A 7,042-nucleotide genomic window follows, 5' to 3' on the forward strand; every position below is an offset into this window, starting at 1 on the left:
AAGTCTTTGATTTTTGTATTTCAGATGTCAGAGGAGGATATGCATGGAGACCCATGTGCAGTGATATGAGAACACAAACAATTCCTGAATCTTTCTCACAAGTCAACAATTGTAGACAGGGAGTCCTGAGGGAGGGACAACTTCTCTATGCATCAGTTCTTTTATTGCACGAGAGAAAATATTTATGCAACTGCATGAAGAAGACTCAGTGGAGGATGATTCTGCCTGTGTTTGAGCAGATACACAATTTATATTTATAGTGATATGAAGCATCTTGAATGGATAATTAGCCAATTTCTGGAGTTTGAAGTATGTAAAGATACTGTATTTAGAGTAAAAGTTAGTAGCCATGAAACATTTTTTTTAATGGCAAATATTCACAGGTATGCAGTTTCTCCTTGATAGACTTCCTGGAAGGTCAACAGCATCAACTCTTCTGTCTCTTGCTGAAATTCCCTTACAGGAAGGGCACATTTACTTCCCTGTGATTTCTGCACACCGTAAGTATACACTTTTCCCCCACTCAGTAGTGTTGTTTCCAAAGTATACTTTTCAAAGCTTTGGGTTTTTTTTAATAGAATTATTATTACATGTTCAAAATCTGAAAGTCTACTTTTAAACTAAAATTTTATTGTAATCAGGTTTCAAATAAAAAGCTTTATGAAGCAAAACTAGCAGAGCTCAAAGACTGTATATCTTGGTGACATCCTGTACAATTAGAATAGCCATTCTGAAGCTGTGAAGCATTCTGTTGGATTTTTCACCTATCGTATCTTTTATGTTTTTATGCACTATTTCACTACAGATATGACAGAGTTAGAACTGGAAAAACAACTATATTTATAGTCTCTTATGTAACACAAATGCTTTTATTTGCATTCTGTGCTTCTTATAATACAATATAATATAACCCTTTTTAGTGTCTCTTTCTATGGGTTATTTTGAACCCAAATGGAGATCTGTTCAATTCATGCATGTATATATTATAGACTAGGAATCACATGAGTGAGAATCTGTGATATTTCTCTCTCAGATATTGTGTAACTTCTCTCAAGTATGCCTTATATACACATCCATTCCCTCCCAATTTATTTCATTTTTTTAGAGCTGAATAGTATTCTATTTTATATATGTACTAGATTATCATTATCTTTTCATCTGTTTTGGGTAATTAAGTTGGTTAAATTTCTTCACTTCAGTGAATAACATAACAATAAAGATAGAGGTAAAAAGATCTCTGTCAGTGTTGCAGGTACAAATGAATATAAGAAGTAAACAGTGCTTTCAAATATAACAACAATTTAGTCCCAGAAAGGCAGTCATCCCATTCAAGATAACTTCCCAAAGTAAGTATTTAGAAATGTGTACCTATCGTAAGAAGAGAAAGTTTTCTATAATAAAAACATCAAGAGAACATAATGCCAAAATAGATCCAGATGAACACTGACCTGCCATCTCTTTGGACCTGCCTGGGGCAATAAATCTGCCTTTGTCCAGATGTATCATTTGACTGAAGACGTCCGAGACAAACAGGTACTGAGACCCAAAGGCGAAGCTGAGATCCAAAGACGACAGCTGAGACCTACAGATGATAGGCTTGGGATCTTCCAGCAACAGATGAACTCTCTTGCCAAGCCAAATGGCTACTGATCTTGGAGAAATTTATATGATAGTAAGGAAATCATGATGTCTATGTAGATAAATCAAATGTTTAAAACTGATGTACCCTCACAAACTGTACAATCCACTAAATAATTAATGGGTTCAATAATCCCTTGTCTCCCTAGCCTCCATCCCTTGTTACCTCTCTGGCTTTTGTTTTGCTGCCCATCTGGCCTATGCTATGTTTTATTTTTATGCTTCCAATCCACCCAAAATTTTTACCACAAATAACACTAGACAGTCCCTCCAATGACATCTCTCCTTTAATTAAAATAAATAAATAAATAAAAGAGCTGTGGGGATCGTAAACCATGCCAAGAAGCTTAGTGGGTAGAGGGAGTTTGAGCACCTGGAGATTTGGAAAATACACATCTGAGATAGCAGGGCTGGCCTACCTGCTCCGTGCCAAATTCATTTCCTGGAACACATCCACATCAGGAACCATGACCAGGGTTCTTGTAGGCCAAGAACAGAGTTCTCCATAATAATGAGTAATGAGGAACCTAGAGACTCTGAGAGTTTAGCTAATAAACTCCCCTTCCCAGACACTGCTCTCTGCAAAAGAGATTTAATCTCAGGTCCACCCTGGGTAGTCGGTATGTATCCATTTTCCATGAACAACCAATAAGCTGTTTGGAACCAAAAACTGTCTCTTTCATCTACCACCACCATGGGGAATATGGAGAAGGCCTTGGCCTTGGGAGCTCCAAATTAATTCTCCCACATAAGGCCTTTCTGTGCTCTCAGCTACAACCACTGCCAAGGTAAGGACAATCATTGCAGACCTCTTCTCAGCTCTTCCAGGACTCCCAGAGATGTCTGAATGTCCGAGAGTCCAGCCTTGCTGCAGGCCCATGTACCCCTGATCCTTTGTGCCTGACTACTCTGTATGATACTCCGCAGCAACTGGGTGCACAGTGGTGTGGGAACCCCAATTTTGGCTTCCAGCATCTCACACTATGCTTTCCCAAGCCTAGAGCAGTGTCTCTGAACTCTCCTGAAGCCCAGCATCCACCCTGCTTTGGAGTGGGATAAGCACAGTCAACCACTTCCCAATGGCCATGCTTAGCAATAGGGCAGAATGTGGACTCACAATGTATCAGAAAATCAAAGTTCATACTGTATGGCAGACCATCCATGTTTCTGCATTGGCAGCAATGATATTGTTAAAATGACTGCATAACTAAAAATAACCCAAAGATTTAATGTAATACTGCTTAATATTCTGATGTCATATTTCAGTTAAAAACAAAAATCAAGTGTTTTCAGAACCCAAAAAGACCACAAAGAGCCAAAGTAATCTTAAGACAATGTAAACAATGCTGGAGTGAAAATAATGCTGGAGGTGATACAGCTCCTGACTTCAAATTGTTCTACAAAACTGTAGTGAGTAGAACAGCCTGGAATTGGCATAAAAATAGACAGACATTCCAGTGGAATATAATAGAGAAATCAGAAATAAACTGAGAGAGATAAGATCACTTAATTTTTGACAAAGAAGGCAAAAACATACACTGGAGAAATGTTTAACAAGTGGTGTTGGCAAACTAGATATGTATCTGCAGTAGAACAAAATTACGTTTATATTTATATTATATTTTCCCCTGCATAAAAATCAATTAAAATACCTCAAAAACTTTAAAACCTGAAGCAGTGAAACTTCAATAAGCCAACGATGAGAATATTCTTAAATGTTCTTGAGTAAATTGAAGCTATCTTAATAGTACAGAACTGGTCTCAGATAGAAACAAACAATATGTGAAATTAAAATTTTCCACATAAAAAGGGACACCAGTAGCAGAGTTAACAGTGCTTTTCAAATTGAAGTTTAAGTGAGATATTACCAAACATTAGCACTTTTCATTATTTTTTTCTTTTATTAAGTATATTTTAAGTGTGCATATTTCACACATACATATCAAGTAAACATTATATTTGATTTGTATACTTCAGTATGTACACTGATTCACTTTTTTGCCTATAGTTTCTGTACATTAATCTCTGGTTGACATAAAGTTTCATAGTCATTAAAACAATATAATTTGTTTTCTGACATTGCTATAGGCAGGAATTTCAAGCCAGGAGAGGACGTGACAGGCACTCAGTGGATCGGTCTGTGTTCTGTCCCCATAGCTGTCTCCTTTCACATTACTCACACACATTTGTTCATGAAAAGGCAGGCCAGTCTGACTCTTCCACAGATCTCTCTCTCATTCTTTCTTTCTATATCTCTGTGTCTGTCTCTGTGTGTTTGTGTGTATGTGTGCATGTGCATGTTTGTGTATGTGTGTATGGCTTCTCTACATCCGATTTTGTCTTGATTCCCTGAGACAGGTTGTTATGCAACCCTGGATCCCAGAGAACATGAACTCCTGATCCTCTGCCTGGACTTACTGAGTCTATGTTTACAGATTTTTGGCTCCCTTGATCTCTCACTCTCTTTTCTAATCACTGTACGGCCCACTTCTGAAAGTCACTTAGCCTCAATTACTGCCCCAAATCCACATATACTCATAGGGTTACACTGGAGATAAGAATTTGTATGTATGACCTTTATAGGGTCAGACCTCAGTCTATAGAGTCACAAATTCAGAGAATTGTGTTTATTTAGTTTGTTTTGTTCTCAAAGCTTCAGAGTTTTATATCTTACATTTAGAGTCTTTGCCCATTTATGGTTAACATTTGGATATGGTAAGTAGGTATTTTTAAGCTACGTTATAATCAATTACTGTGCTGAGAACAGGAATTTGAGAGTAAAATATAATATTCAAAGTAGACAGTGAGAGATGAACCATGTACTAAAGAAAGATTGTACCCGAAAATGAAATGGAAGAAATCATCTCAGATAAGTTTTTTATTTTTTTGTTTTGTTGTGTTGTGTTGTTGCTGTTGCTGTTGTTGCTCTTGTTTTTGGTGTGTGACAATGTGACCTGTGGTGGAAAGAGGCCTACAACTTGATACACACTGCATACTAACCTTGAACTTCTGCCTCCTTTTTCTGTCTCCCAAGTGCTGGGGTTACAATCCTGTGCCCTCAAACTGACTGCATAATTATGTTCTATAATGAGTAGTACATCAGTTAGTACTTGTTGTAAAAAGTCATTCTCTCAACCCCCTTATTATATTCCTCTAGGCCTATTAAAGTATAGCTGTAGCCAAAAAGTCAATAATTAGATTTGATTTTGAAGCTACATGTTATAATTTGTTCTGAGGTCATGTCTCAGTAATTCTTAGATAGCTACTTCTACCTCTTAACAGTCTATCATTTGTGTACATAATATGTCACAGCATGGTGCTATCAAATCTGTCCAATTTTCAGAGAGATTGCTTAAATCTAGCTATTATTCGGTTAGCAGGACATAAGAATTCTTATAAAATTTTTATGTGATATAAAAACACACAAATTATGTGTCTGCATACCTTTTTTTTTTCAGTACTGAGAATAAAAACTGGGATACCATGCATGCTAGGTATTTTTATAGCATAAGAGCAACACGTGTTAAATTTGTTAACTACAAACTACATGGAACCTTCAGAATGAGGACAACCAAAACCTCATAATGTTCTATAGGAAACTGAGCCAAATATTGAATGAATATATAAACAGCTGAGCTGAGTCCGTAAATTCCCACAAAATGCCAGTTTTCATAGCTTGAGCTTATGCTATAATCCAGTGAGTGAAAATGCCATTCCAGTTAAATGCTGCAGATTTTTATCTTCTTTGTCTTTAAAAGTGAAATAGGCAGAGTAATGACTTCATAAAGACCCTAAAATTCTCACACACATGCAAGTGAATGTTTTCTGTTGCACTTCCGGTTGAAGGTAGAATTAAGGTTGCTGATCTCAGATTTAAGGCAAGGAAGATAATTCTCCAAATTATGTAGATATGTCCAAAGCAATCTTCAAGAACTCTCACATGAGCAAGAGAAAGGAGACAGAGCAATGTGAGATTACAGGAGGTACAGAGAGCTAGCATGACTCATTTGAGGTAGAAGATGTGGGCCCTCAGGTTGCTGGACGAAGTAAGAGGTGGAATCTCAACTACGAATGTTGACAGGAGCAACTACTGCAGTACTTTTAGTGCACTGAAGTATGTGTAGGACTCCTGACCTCTAAATAGAAAGACGATTATATTGTTTAAATTATATAATTTCTGATTGCCTGTCAGTAATAAGGGTTGTTTTCCTAATAAGTAGTATTCTCATACCTCCCTTTTCTCTTAAATTCTCATTGGAAGAAATTTTCATTTCTAGTTAAGAAGGGAAATAATTGGTTAACATTTACTGTTTACACCTGATTATAAGATATAGACACCGTAATGACATTCATTTTATAGATCAGAAAATAAAAGCATCATAAGTTTATAAACTGGGAAATCTTAGACAGTTTAAGTTTAAAATCTTTTAATTAAAAATGTTATGAATTAGGTAAAAGTACAACTAAGAGATAGATTTTCACATAGCTCTACTTCAGTCTGAACAATGATATTTATATCTAGACAACAAAATTACCCTAAGAAATACTATGGATGGTTACAATTCTACATTTCCTCACTTGCATGTAGTCTGTTGAATTAGCAGCTTGTCTCTGGCTGAGTCTTTACTTATGCATAGCTGAGTTTCAGTTACCTGTTGCAGGCATGTCTTCTTAAATAATGTGATATTTGGATCATTTAACTAATGTTACAATTTTCTCTATAATTATTTGTAATAAAAAGGAGTTTTCTAATAATAGTATAAAAGAATTATGACGTCAAGGTGTCTTGACTAAGTGATGCTTTGTACAAGAAAGTAAACAAATTCACTTGATTTTATCTGAAAGAATACCTGATCTACTCTGTGATCATTGATTCCCAAGGAGGAGCCCAGGCCATGCTCAGAGCCAGGAGTCATGACATCCTCTGTTAACTATCTCCAGTCATATGATATCAGTTATACTTGAAGAGCTTTAAGCTTGTTAAATGCTTTAGCCATCTTGTACTTAAAGATACTTGCATGTTTCTACTATTTGTGAGAAATTTAGAAAGGACTTGAACAGAACCCCTAGTTGAATCCTCTCTGCTCTGAGAGTAATGAAGAGCTAGATACTATGACATTTCTTACATATGCAATGAAGCCATCCAGAGGACAAAGCAGTTTGTACCTTATTCTGGAATTCCTGGTTGCTGTTATGTAAACTACTCAATTCAACAGGCAGGCAAGCTGCATATATCTCACAGCCAGCTCACTTGTGGCCATCATTATGGCACTGCACATGCTCAGAAAAGCCTACTAAAAGCAGTCTTAAAGTCTAATTCACAGTGTCAATAACAGGTATTATTCAAAGTATTTCTAAGGCAAGAGCATAAATATTTTCTCCAAAATGAATTTAAGTATTCCTT

Source organism: Arvicanthis niloticus, chromosome 1 (genome assembly GCF_011762505.2).
Source record: "Arvicanthis niloticus isolate mArvNil1 chromosome 1, mArvNil1.pat.X, whole genome shotgun sequence".
NCBI classification, from domain to species: domain Eukaryota; kingdom Metazoa; phylum Chordata; class Mammalia; order Rodentia; family Muridae; genus Arvicanthis; species Arvicanthis niloticus.